General features: G+C 38.5%; 1 long non-coding RNA gene across 1 annotated transcript in view; it reads right to left on the bottom strand.

The window, feature by feature from the left end:
- LOC125095490 (uncharacterized) overlaps positions 1–5,559 on the bottom strand; it is a 31,644-nt gene extending 26,085 nt beyond the window's left edge. Inside the window, exons 1-2 of the long non-coding RNA XR_007125914.1 lie at positions 4,409–5,559; positions 3,453–3,614 (exon numbers count right to left, since the gene is read on the bottom strand). This is a non-coding gene — a long non-coding RNA (uncharacterized LOC125095490). The remainder of the gene's footprint in view (positions 1–3,452; positions 3,615–4,408) is intronic.
- Positions 5,560–13,707: the final 8,148 nt, after the last annotated feature.

The following is a 13,707-nucleotide window of genomic DNA, read 5'->3' as shown; positions in this document are numbered from 1 at the left end:
TTAGGTATGTTTGGTTTTATTCACCCAACCTGAGTCATGCCTGTGTTAAAGGAAATTCCCAGCGAGGTCCTGGATGTGACCACTGGGTGTGCTCCAATCTCCTCAAGCCAACACCAGACCAAAACAGGACCTCATTCAGCGAAGCTTACAATAGGACTGGCTCCCACAATCTTGCTGTGGGACTGGCTCTGTGATTACAGGGAAAGTTCACAGAGCAGGAATATGTATCCAGAAGTTGCTTTTGACCAGCTACCCTAAATTCCCATATTGTGGCAGTCAATGGTGGTTGTATTTTTATCATTTATCACATACATACAAACTAAAGATTACTGGTTGGTTGAAGAGTTAATATGGATGGATGATGGGTAGATTTCATAAGTGACAGAGTTGTTTGAAACATTTTAGTTTTCTCATAATGCACCAAGATTATTTAAAAAAAAATTACAGCTAAGGAGACCTGGAATAAGGATCTGCTTAATAAGCTGATGGAAGGAAAAATAAAAAAAGACGGTAAATGTTCATGCTTGTACGACGTAAAAATTCTTCACAAAGGGCCTGGCATAAAATGATAACAATGAAATAACATATTAGTCAACTTTATGACATGAACATATTATTGTATCTACTTTCTAGGGAGAGAAACTGAGGACAGAAACCAAGGAAGTTGCATTGTCTAAGTACATCTGGCCAGCTAGAGATGGGGTTGAGGTTTTAACTCAAATCTTTACCTTCCACAGCCTATGTGCTTAGCCACACCACTGGCTATGATGGATACAGGCTGAATAAACACATATTCTTTCCAAAATAAATACATTAAACACATGAATGATAGAACATTTAACTTCTTGGAATAATAGTTTTTAAACCTCTCATTCATTCTTATATAATTTTATTAATTTATTTTACTAGTGTCCCAAATTTAGTTTATCAAATTGAATCAGCTTATCAGTTTATTCTGCCTAAACTTAAAAAAATCTGTTGGTTAATATAGACATGACCTGCCTTCTGATAATTTCTTATCCATGTGTTTACTTGTGATGTATATACTATCGTTGTCTTAATCCCCAAATTTATGAATATGTAAACAAAAACTAAAGCTCTTGTTTATTTTAAAAGCTCTTATTTTTTTAAAAAGCTAAATGAAGTTATTGAGTGCACTGATGATCTAGATAAATATAATAGATTTGTTGAGGGAATTGTTTCAATGGCCTTCACATATCAGGGGTCAAGTTCAATTTAGCATGGTAAACTTGTTCCAAAAATACATATCCTTTTTTTGGGTCCTATTAATTGCTGAAGAGATATTTTTATATGTTGTAAAAATGACATTTTACATAGTTTCCTTTATCCACTTGTCACTATTCTCTGTTCTTTTTTGGGATTTCTAAGTATTTTTATTTCTCATTATATGTCTGAATCAACCTGTTTTCCTTATAAAGAATTTTCCAGAGAAGTAAATAGGAGTCAATAAACAAGCAATAAAATATTTTAGATAACTTTTCTAGATTGTTCAACTGTTATATATGCCATAAAAAAAACCCTGTTTTTAAATGACTGGTAATTTTTTATTTTTTTGTTTAAATTACTATTTTTGTTTTTAAATTTTTTTATGACCGGTAATTAAGTAACATGATTATCTGTATAGGAAATGGCTTATTTTATTCACTTCCAAATTATAGCATTATATAATGTCCATTGGTTTAGGAATGAATACTTACAAACTATGTTGGTTAAAATTTTCTTATCAAATAAGAGAGACTTATTTGAGTCATGAAATCAGGGACTGGCAAACTTTTGCTGTACATGGCCAGAGAGGAAGTCCTTCAGTATTTCCCAGCCATATGGTCTCTGTGACCATCACTCAGACCTGCTGTTCGAGCACAAAAGCAGCCACAGACAATAAGAGACAAATAACGTGGTTATTTTCCAAGAAGACTTTATTGGTCCCTGAATCTTAAATTCCATGTAATGTTTCTGTGTCATGAAAAGTTATTCTTGTGATTTTTTTCAACCCTATGAAAATATGAAAGCATTCTTAGCTGATGGGCCCATGGGCTGTAGTTTGCTGACCCCTCAAGTGAACTGTGAAATCAGATGTAGGATAAACAACAAAAATCCGCCAATGGAATGATTTCTGAAATGTTGATGATAAAGACAGAAAGATGGTAGCATTTTTTTTTAAAGATTTTATTTATTTATTTGAGAGAGAGAAATAATGAGAGAGCATGAGAGGGGAGAAGGTTAGAGGGAGAAGCAGACTCCCCATGGAGCTGGGAGCCCGTTGTGGGACTAGATCCTGGGACTCTGGGATTATGACCTGAGCCGAAATCAATCGACCAGCTAACTGAGCCACCCAGGCACCCGATGGTAGCATTTTAATCATTCTAATTTAGTTTTACTTTTTAATCTCTCCTGGTAATTTTTATCTTCAACAGATAATTTGCTTTTCTTTTGTTACTCCTTCTGCACTTACAATGCATTCCAAATCCAGGATATTTTGTTCCTGTTAACCAATCATTTTGCCCTGATCCTGTATTATTCAAACCTTGCTTTGATTTGCTATATCCTTGTTATTTACATCAGAGAAATAAATAACAGATATTATTTATACAGGGAGATAAATGAAAACAAAGAACATGTTAGCTGCTGCTTTATTCTTGCCTCGATGAAGGCATCGTACTCTGTTTTTATGTTTAAAGTTTTTATAAATGCAATTTGTGTTCCTCTGTCCTTTAATCAATATAAAATGTTCATCCCTCACCTTTCCTTTTATTTACAGATTATCTTTAAAATATGGCTATGGTACTCCCCTAATTTTGGCTGTTCCAATAATAATTTAATCTAAAAGGGAGATTAATGGCTGTTCATTACATTGGCTCTGAACATTGGCCCTAATGTAACTGGACAGAATTTGGAAGATCAGAACCAAAAGCACAAGCGGGACTATTAGTTAGGTGAAGACCTGAAATATGAATACAAAAAGATAATTGTCATAAAGATAAGGAGGTGGAGATACAATATTGAACGAGAGTTCAAAGCTTGGCTCTACAGCCAAGGGAAAAAGGACAGGCACATCACCAAAATAAGTGACAAAAGTTCTAGAAGTTCAAACATGTCTTTTCAAAGATGAACTAGACCATTGGACACAGCTAAAGAATACTAATTAGTTGGCAATTTATTACAGATTACGGGGAAGATTTGAAAGCAACACGGTGTTTGAAAGATGTTAGTTTTATCACAAAAATGACCATTTTACAAAAAATTGCAGAAGAGAAGAGACCATGAAATATGAGTTAGTTAATGAGCTAATAGATAGGTTTCACAGCTGGTAACAGGGATCCTGAGCCTGAGAGGCCAGGATTCAAAGATACGCGAATGTCAGGCACTGTAGGGAGCAAAGCCCAAGTATACAAAGCAGGATAATCAGAAAAATGGATCAGAGAGGATATCACACCTTGGAATCTGAGTTATCAAGAATGGACTGAAACTTGCAGCAGAATTACCTGAATTTTGAGTTTCTGTCAACATCGAGAGAACACAGTCGTAGATGAGGTTCTTCAGCTGGGGAATTAGAATTGGCAGGAAAATAAAAGACGGAGAGACAGAGAGCTGTCCTATAAGTAACAGAAGAATGAAGTGACATCATAGTTAGATGATAGAGTATTTTTTATAAAGTGAAACCTAGGTCTTTCGATTTCTTCATTTAAATTATGCCATGATTCAAATTAATTTATGTGTCACCAGAGATTAGTTAATATTTATTTTAGTCATTTCAATTACAAATATGGTCATGGGAAATGCATATTTGATTGTATATGACCTAAAATCTGGTACTCATGCCCTATCTGGAGAAGCCCATTTGGTCACATACTTGTTCTCACATCTTACTGACCTATCACTGAGTCCTACCATAGCCCCTGATCATCTCTCTACTTATCTATTTCTTTCTTTCCCAACTGACTCAGCTTAGCTCAGGTCTTCAGCTTAGTTTATGTGGGTTACTGAAATGTCTTCTCAATTTCTATCTTCATACTTGAGCCAGAATGATCTTCACAAAACAAATATTACATCATGCCCCATCCCATTGTCTTTATTAGCTCTATTACTGCCCACCTGTGCAACTTTTGTAACGTACTTTTAGTCTTTGGGCCTGTTTCATTACCTATAAAGTCACCAGCTGTGAACACTAAGTGAGATAAGTTTAGAGCAATATGGTACCCATATAAGCATGAGGAAAGCATTACATATCACTCTTATTTAGAATGACATCCAAATTCCTTGCATGGCATTCAGCTCCTCTCATGATCTTGCCCTTGCTTTCCTGTCTGACATTAACCCTCATCACTCCACAAACCATTCCCTCCCTTGCACCAGTAATACTCTGCTTTAGCCATACTGGACTACTTACAGCTATCTCCAACCTTTTTTTCATTCTTTCTCTTGGATCAGGGCCATTGCATATGCAGCTATCCTTCTGTCTGGAAAGTCCCAGCCCGCAGAATTTGCCTGATGAAATTCCATTCTTCTTTGGGACTTAGCTTCGTGGTCATCTCCTTTGCAAAGGCTTTTCTGGTTTCCTGAGCTTGGACCAGGTGCTCCTGCCTAGATGCCCTGAAGTTAACTGTGTTTTCACCTGCCTTCATAGACTCATTGCAACTGCTTGTTTCTTTGGCTAGCTCCCCTCCTTAGTCCACAAAATTTATGGAGGCAGAATTCTGAGGGCAGAGCCTGTGACAGTGCCTGGCACATACAGCACATGCAACAAATAATTTGTTGCCTTCCTTACTGAATCGGCCACTTATGGTGTAATACGGTTGTTATTTCAAAAGCGAAACAAAGCAACGCAAAACATATTGGTGGCAATTACATAATCATCCTATTTGTTTCCTTCCCAAAATATTCAGACACACTGGAAATACATAAGTAAATGTGGCATTTGGAGTATAAATATGTCTCATTCAAAACGGAAGCTTGAAACCATTATATGCATGTTAAAATGTACTGTAAAAATATGCTTCGTGTTACAAGCTACAAATTATTGCTCCAGGTAAGAAAAAAAAAATCAAAGTTGCAACTAATTATATCCACGTTTATAATTATTTCTTACTTTTTTTGTCTGTGTGTTTTTTAGTTCGGGCTTCTCTTTTCACTCTCAGATAAACATGATGTTCCCTGAACTTGACTTACTGGACTGTAACCCAGGACTGCCTGAATCGAAGCACACGGGAGAAATACAGATATATTTTTATTCATTATGGCAAATGCTCTTTGAAACTTGACTTGTGAGAACAGAAGTTCAATGAATGTGTTCCACATTTGTTCTTCTGACAGATAGAGGCCAAATGACACAGTGTAAAGATCCTCAACTAAGTGACAAGAGAAAAACTTGTGTCCTGGAGTCCTCTTTGCCACTTACAATAGCCTTGTGACTGTGAGCGTGTCCTCCCACATCTCCTAGGTTTAGAATAGAGAAGAAAGATGTTTTAAGTGGCACAGCATGGGCGGTAGAAAGGATCTGATACATAAGTGCCAGGGAGTCCTGGTTTTGCCCCTACTGCTTGGGTGACCACTAAACCATCTGTTCCCATTTTCTTCTTCCCACCTTCATATACTGCAAGTGCTCAGCAGACAGTGTCACTTTGTTAGCGGATACAAAAACGAAATGTGTGGCTCTCATCTAGAGGAGCTAAGAATTCAATATAAGAGCCCGAACTCCAAACCTCGAATCATACCAGTAGCCACAGAGCTCAGACTTGTGTGTGTATAAGAATCAGCTGGAGATGCCCTTAAAACATAGATTGTGGGGGCGCCTGGGTGGCTCAGTGGGTTAAATCCTCTGCCTTCGGCTCAGGTCATGATCCCAGGGTCCTGGGATCGAGCCCCACATCTGGCTCTCCGCTTGGTGGGGAGTCTGCTTCCTCCTCTCTCTCTCTGCCTGCCTCTCTGCCTACTTGTGATCTCTCTCTCTGTCAAATAAATAATAAAATCTTTAAAAAAAAAAAAAACCAAACAAACGTAGATTGTGACTCAGCAGGTCTGGGGTGGAGCCCCAGATTTTGCATGACTCAGAAGCTCCCAGGCAGTGGAGACAGCTGACCCCTGGGTGCCGGCTGGAGGAGCAAGTACACCGGGTAAACAGGCACAAGAAAAGCACAGAAGAAAGGACACTAACTCAACCAGGAAGACCCCACAGAGCAAGTGAGCTGGAGTTGAGGGATGAGTACCAGGAGGTGAAAAGGGAGGTAGTAAATGCATTTGAGTTGAGGGAATTTTTATATAGGACAGGGAAGTGTGGATGGCCACAGGGCGGGTGTGGGAAAAAGCGCATTAGGGGAGGCATGTGATAGGGAGACCCATTTCCGGGAAGCACAATAGTCCATGTGGACAGCGATGAGGCCCTATGTTACTTTAATGTAGTCACCTGATTATTCCTAGTTGAGTTTTGTAAAAGGTGTGTGGTAGAGAGGGCCTCATGAAGGTGGGACCAGTGAGGACAGAGAAAAGGAGAGAGATTTCTCCCAATATACTTAAAAGGTAAAAAATGACAGGACCAGGTCCCTGACTGAATGTGGTTGAGGGTAAAGGATGAGGCATGAAGGGATGTTTTGGCTCAGAGGATCAGAAAACAGGGTTGTTTTTAATTCAGGGAATCCACAAGGAGAAGTAGGTTTGGATTTGGTGGAATAAGTGAAAAATAACAATGAAATGAGTCTTAAGCACAAAATGTAACGACCAAGGGACAGAGAGTCACATCTATTTAGGTCTGAAGATCTACTGTTACTCCCTTTAATTAAGTCCATTGTCCTTGAATATGGAGTTTAGTTACTACTTTCTATTATGTAATAAATAAAACAACAATTTTGAGAAAGAATTAACATTTTACCCTCATTTCATGAGTCCCCTCAGGGGTTTTTCTCTGTTCACTTATAAATTCTCTTTGTGTATTTCTTAAAAGTTGACTGTTTGGACTCTAATTCGTATTAAAATCTTTTTTTCTGAACACATCTTTTTATCTTGCCCATGGGTGGGTCACATAATACAATTCATTTTCTATGTCTCTTCCTTTTAATTACTGCCAGCATCGTTTCAGCTACTTTTGTTGAAAAGTGATTAGTGACTTTATTTTCTCCTTTGACACCATCTTTTCATTTCTCCTGGGCTATACCTGATCATATTCCAAACTCCTTAAATAAGTCATTCAGAAACAATTTGTCATGAATAAATTATTTTTGGTATTAAATGTTATTGTGAGTCTTAAAGAAAGACTATACAATGAAATGAATTTAGTAAACTTTTGTCTCTATCAGTAGAGCTGATTTTTTTTCGTAACAGGAGTTAAAAAGTCATAAATCATCAGGGCCAGAGAGATAATGTAGTAGATAAAGAGGGCTGAGTATAAGAATTCTGGCATTCTGATGCTGTCATAATTCATGTTCAGTACTAAAGATGAAACTTGGCCATGGAAGCATTAGCGATCAGTGGGGAGTGTGGCAAACTAGAGAGCACAGGCCCCACAGGAAGGGAAAGATAACAGCTAGGGACAGGGAATTGATCCATTGGGGAAGGCAGATGGTCTCTTTGAAGATCTGATTTTTTTCAAGAGAAGTAGAAATCTAGATTTTTAATTAAAAAATACGACTCATAGTTGTTATGGCTATGTGTCCCCTAAAAACATGTTGAAGTCCTAATTCCCAGTACTTTGGACGTGACCTCATTTTTTTTTTTTTAACATTTTATATTTACTCATTTGTCACAGAGAGAGAGAGAGAGAGAGAGAGAGCACAAGTAGGCAGAGTGGCTAGCAGAGGGAGAAGGAGAAGCAGGCTCCTTACTGAGCGGAGAGCCTGATGCAGGATTATGACCTGAGTTGAAGGCAGATGCTTAACTGACTGAGCCACCCAGGTGCCCCCAAAACAGGGTCTTTACAGATGTAATCAAGTTAAGATGAGATCATCCGGGTGGGCGGGCCCTGATATGGTATGACTGGTATCTTTACAAGAAGAGAGGAGAGAAGCATACAGGGAAAACATCATGCGAAGGAGACAGAGGTTGCAATGGTACCTCTATAAACCAAAGAAAGGATTGCCAGCTGTCACTGATGCCACGGAGAGAGGCATGGGGCAGATTCTCCCCCATTTTTATTGAGTTCTTGCCTCCAGAACCTGAGACAGTATATTTCTGCTGTTGCAAACCACACAGTTTGTGGCACTTCATTACAGAAGCCCTAGGAAATTAATAAGATAGTAAATAAACATGCCTATGAGTTTTATATACAGTCTACTGCTGAGCAGTACTAAGTAATTTTGTTTCAGATTTTTAAAAAAACAAGGAATTTGTAAAAAATATTTCTACTTGGCTATACTTTGTTGGAATATGGCAAGTTACTTTGTGTCATTAATAACATTGCCATTTTCATCGACATCCTAATGCAAGAGACAACCAGAAGTATTTAAATTTAACCCCTCAATAAATATTAAGCAGTTACCAGGACATGAAATGACAAGTAAAACTGTAAATAAGAACAGCCCTTTCCCTGAAGAAAATGACCACTACAACAGTAGTTACAATACAGGAGCTGTGATGAGAGAGTAGTACAGATTGCTATAGGAAGACAGCAATAGTTCAGGAAAACCATCTGATTGTGATGTGCACAATTTAACTGTGCAGAAGGAGTGAAAAATTAGCTGATCTATCTTACAGCTCAGCATATATATAACAGAGCTGAGGCTCCAACCCAGGACCTCTGACCCAAATAAATCTCTTTTTACCTCACCACATTACTTTGGTTTTCTTCATCTGCAAAAACGAGGCCACTATTACTCCTTCAAGCTTTCCTGAAGAGTAAATAAGACATTTGAAACACATCGGTCCCCTCCCTGGTCATAGCAGAACTTACTGGTGCCCTCCAGATTCTGGTTCTCCTACCTGTCCTGGAACCTTGGAGGACTACACTTCCCAGACTCCTCACACCTGGGTGGAGCCATGTGACTGGTTCTGGCCAGTGGGGCACAGCACCCAGGAGCCAGCATGCCATTTTCCATGCTCTCTTCCCCTGATGCTAGGAGCAAGGGGACCATATGTTCCAGATGGTGGAACTGCAAATAATGAAGTTTCTGTCAGCCCAGGTCTCTGAGCAACTATCAGAACAGCACCCCTGCCAACCCGTGATAGAAATAAATCTTTGTTTTGTTAAACTACTGGGACTTGAAAGTAAATTTTTTGTAGCAATTTATCTTGGTCCGTCCTGACCAGAGCACTGGCTCATAATATATGCTCCACAAATGTTCTTTTCTTTTAATAATAATTTATGTCACAGGGTGATAGAAATAAGACTTATATTTAAAAAAATATCAAAATTTAGGGCATGTATTATGTAGCTGAATTTAATATATTCATATTCCAGATCCTGAGATAAACCCAAAACAGCTTATGATAGTTAAGAAAGTGTGTCCTAAGACTAGCTGAAATGAGAAATCCATTTGCTGTCAGAAAAAGTCACCTCTCATTAAAGATCATTTCTCTCATTCCTCCAAACCAAATTATTTAAGTTTAAAAATAGCAAAAGGACCTTATGAAAAAAACATATAAATGCTAAAAATCCCAGCTTGAGGTTTCAGCCACTATTCTTAACATACCTTCAGAGGGTTTTGACTGTCATTACTACAAATAGAAGACTTCCAGGAAGGAATCATTCAACAAAAAGAAGTCTTTTATTTTCTCTACAAATTTGGGACATGAAGAGAAAGATGAGAGTAAATATAATTCCAAGTTTTCTGCTCAAACAAATCTAAATGCTTCTGTCTAGCATTCAACATCTTGATGATATGTTCTCATTTGCTACTAACCGCATTTCCCACTTTTTTCCCTCTAACATAGAGTCCATTTTAATCAGTCTCCTCAAGATCCACAAACAAGCCATATTCATCCTTTCTTTATGCCTTTTACCCATTTGCCTGAAATGCCCTTCTCTCTTAACTTGGAGAGGTCTAGCTCTAGGTCCACTTCCTATGGTTGTATTTTGTCCTCTAAGATTCAGTGCTTTTTGTTGCTGCTGTTGCTTTTACTTTATTTTACCATACACACACACACACACACACACACACACACACACACACACACACACTATATATATATAAAATATATATAAACTATATATATAGAGAGAGAGAGGGAGAGACATAATTGATATATAACATTATATTAGTTTCAGGTATACTATATAATGATTCAATATATGTATTTATTGTGAAATGATCACCACAATAAGTCCAGTTTATATCCATCAATGCTTTCTTTTTTTTTTATTAAAGATTTTATTTACTTATTTGACACAGAGAGAGAGTGATCACAAGTTGGCAGAGAGGGAGGCAGAGAGAGAGGGGGAAGCAGGCGATGCAGGGCTTGATCCCAGGACCCTGAGATCATGACCTGAGCCGAAGGCAGAGGCCCAACCCACTGAGCCACCCAGGTGTCCCCATCAGTGCTTTCTTATGCCTAGTAATCTTCTCTCTTATCTGTACTTTGAGTTCTCTAAAAACAGCAATGATTTTTTTTACACTTCACCTCCATATCCACAAAGCTTTGACACACTACTGAGCACACCATCAGCAATAAATAAATACTTCCTGGTTAATCGTTTGTGAGTTTGTGTGGGGATGGACAGGTAACACTGTCTGGTCAGGAAGAACAGAAAATTGAAGAGATTCCAGAAGGACTCATGACTGAAATCAAAATCAGTGTTTGGGGATGGGAGGTGGGGGACTTGAAAATCATCTTCCATAGTTGAATTCTAAAGCTGAGTATTACCAGTTAGTGACCGTTTCACAGGCTTACAACAACTGTCCCACAGGGAATAAAGTAGGCAATGAAACACTTAAAACCTTTGCTGCTTGGGAATACCTCTAGATGGCTGGAGAAAGAGGGCTTAAAAATGATGCTAGATCACATTGAAACATGAAGCATCGCATTGTCTGCTGTTGCCTCTGCTGTGAGAAACAGATACACGATCGCTGGATATACCGTCTGCATTATGTCATCTCACCCAAATTGTCACCTACATTACAGACAAAGCACAAAATGTCTTATGTAACAACACGGAATTTCCATTAGCTAGTAATTGTGTGATACATATTTATGTGAAGTGAGGTATATTAGCACCAGTATATACGAGTATTTAAGATTTTAAGTAATCAAGTAAATTTAAGATTTTAAGTAATAAGATTTAAAATACACATACAAGTATTGGGGAGGTTCTTCTCAGCTGCTGGGTTGTATACTACACTATCCTGTATCTATTGCTATTGTTGTTTGCAGATACATTATGTCAAACTAGGTGTTGAATTTCTGAAAAGGTTCCTAAAAAGGAAAGGTCACATCATAGCCAGTGCCATGAACTGAGCTGCTTGAATGAGAGTAGAGGAGCGAGGGACAGAGGTAGCTGTTAAATTGAGCTCAACTGATTCATCCAGCAAGTATTTCTTGAATGCTAGGCATTGTTCTAGGTATGGAAGGGCTACGGTGATCCAGACCAACCTGTCTTCTGCAACCACGGAACTTATATTCCAGATGGGGTGGTAGACAATGAAGAAATGAATAAACGACAGATTCAGAGAGTATGATGAAGAAAATACAACAGGATGCTATAACAGAGTAGTGAGGAAAGGGGTGGCTAGAAAACACTGGGGAGGTGACATGCAGCAGAGGCCTCAATGACACAAGGGAGTGGCTTTACAGTAATGCAGGGAGAGCCTGTGCCAACAGAGACCTTTAGGCTGGGGTGAGCTACTACGCTTGTGTTTGAGGACAGTAGAAAAGCCAGCATGATGGAAGCATGGCAAAGAAGTGATGCAGGATAAGATGCGACAGGAAAGAACAAGATGGGTCAGACCTCTAGGGCATGGGAAAGAGTTCAGAGTTCAATCTGATTGAAGACTGGACCCCTCACTTCCTGCTTGATCAGTTCTGGTTGTACTGCACATAATTTGTTTGCATTGTCTACCTGTTCCAAGGTTGTAGCTTCAGGTCCATCTTCCCTCCTTTATCTCCTCCTAACTGCTGTTCTGAGGAATCCACCATCTTTCAAACAGGAAGATGTCATGTCTGAGGGATTATGTGGAGAAAATACATACCTTGTGGCATATTAGCCCTTACTCAAAAAGTATAATGGTTCCTTATATGTGTCTATTTTGCAACTAATAGAGTCCTAGTTCTAAAACTAAAATCTAAGTATGAGAAGCTTTATTTCCTATCTTACTGTGTTGGTACAAACACCAACTTATCAATGTGGACCTAGGGCTATCAGTACTTTTAGGGACTCATAAAAATGTTCTAATTTATCTCAAAATTAGAAGAAAAAATGAACTTTTAGGTTAGAGAAAATGAGTAAAATAAATATATTCATCTCTATACCAATGCAGTCACAAAATTTTAAGTATTTTTTTTTTATGGAAGAAGAAGCCCATGAAGGCAAAAGTGCATAGGGCCAATGAAAGCAGTAATATAGCTCTCATTGGTGCTTATAATGGTAACAGGAACTGAGGTACTCTTTCTCTTCAATATAATTATTATTCTCATAGGAAAACACTTTATTTTGTTCAATCTAATTTATAGATTTAGTAAACTGTAAACTATTTGAATAGTAAACCCTTTTTTTTTAAAATTTTTTATTTTTTCAGCATAACAGTATTCATTATTTTTGCACCACACCCAGTGCTCCATGCAATCCATGCCCTCTACAATACCCACCACCTGGTGCCCCCAACCTCCCACCCCCCACCCCTTCAAAATTCTCAGATCGTTTTTCAGAGTCCATAGTCTCTCATGGTTCACCTCCCCTTCCAATTTCCCTCAACTCCCTTCTCCTCTCCATCTCCCCTTGTCCTCCATGCTATTTGTTATGCTCCACAAATAAGTGAAACCATATGATAATTGACTCTATCTGCTTGACTTATTTCACTCAGCATAATCTCTTCCAGTCCCGTCCATGTTGCTACAAAACTTGGGTATTCATCCTTTCTTTTTTCTTTCTTTTTTTTTTTTTTTTACAGCTTTATAAACATATATTTTTATCCCCAGGGGTACAGGTCTGCGAATCGCCAGGTTTACACACTTCAGAGCATACTACTACTACTACTACTACTACACTACTCACCATAGTACATACCCTCCCCAATATCCATAACCCCACCCCCCCTCTCCCAACCCCCTCCCCCCATCAAACCTCAGTTTGTTTTGTGAGATTAAGAGTCACTTATGGTTTGTCTCCCTCCCAATCCCATCTTGTTTCATTTACTCTTCTCCTACCCCTTCAACCCCCCATGTTGCATCTCCTCTCCCTCATATCAGGGAGATCATATGATAGTTGTCTTTCTCTGATTGACTTATTTCGCTAAGCATGATACCCTCTAGTTCCATCCACGTCGTCGCAAATGGCAAGATTTCACTTCTTTTGATGGCTGCATAGTATTCCATTGTTTATATATACCACATCTTCTTTATCCATTCGTCTGTAGATGGACATCTAGGTTCTTTCCATAGTTTGGCTATTGTAGACATTGCTGCTATAAACATTTGGGTGCACGTGCCCCTTCGGATCACTACGTTTGTATCTTTAGGGTAAATACCCAGCAGTGCAATTGCTGGGTCATAGGGTAGTTCTATTTTCAACATTTTGAGGAACCTCCATGCTGTTTTCCAGAGTGGTTGCAC

The sequence above is a fragment of the Lutra lutra genome, chromosome 3 (assembly GCF_902655055.1).
Source record: "Lutra lutra chromosome 3, mLutLut1.2, whole genome shotgun sequence".
In the NCBI taxonomy this organism is placed as follows: domain Eukaryota; kingdom Metazoa; phylum Chordata; class Mammalia; order Carnivora; family Mustelidae; genus Lutra; species Lutra lutra.
The sequence above is the reverse complement of the archived record's forward strand: the minus strand, read 5'-3'. Positions and strand labels throughout refer to the sequence as shown.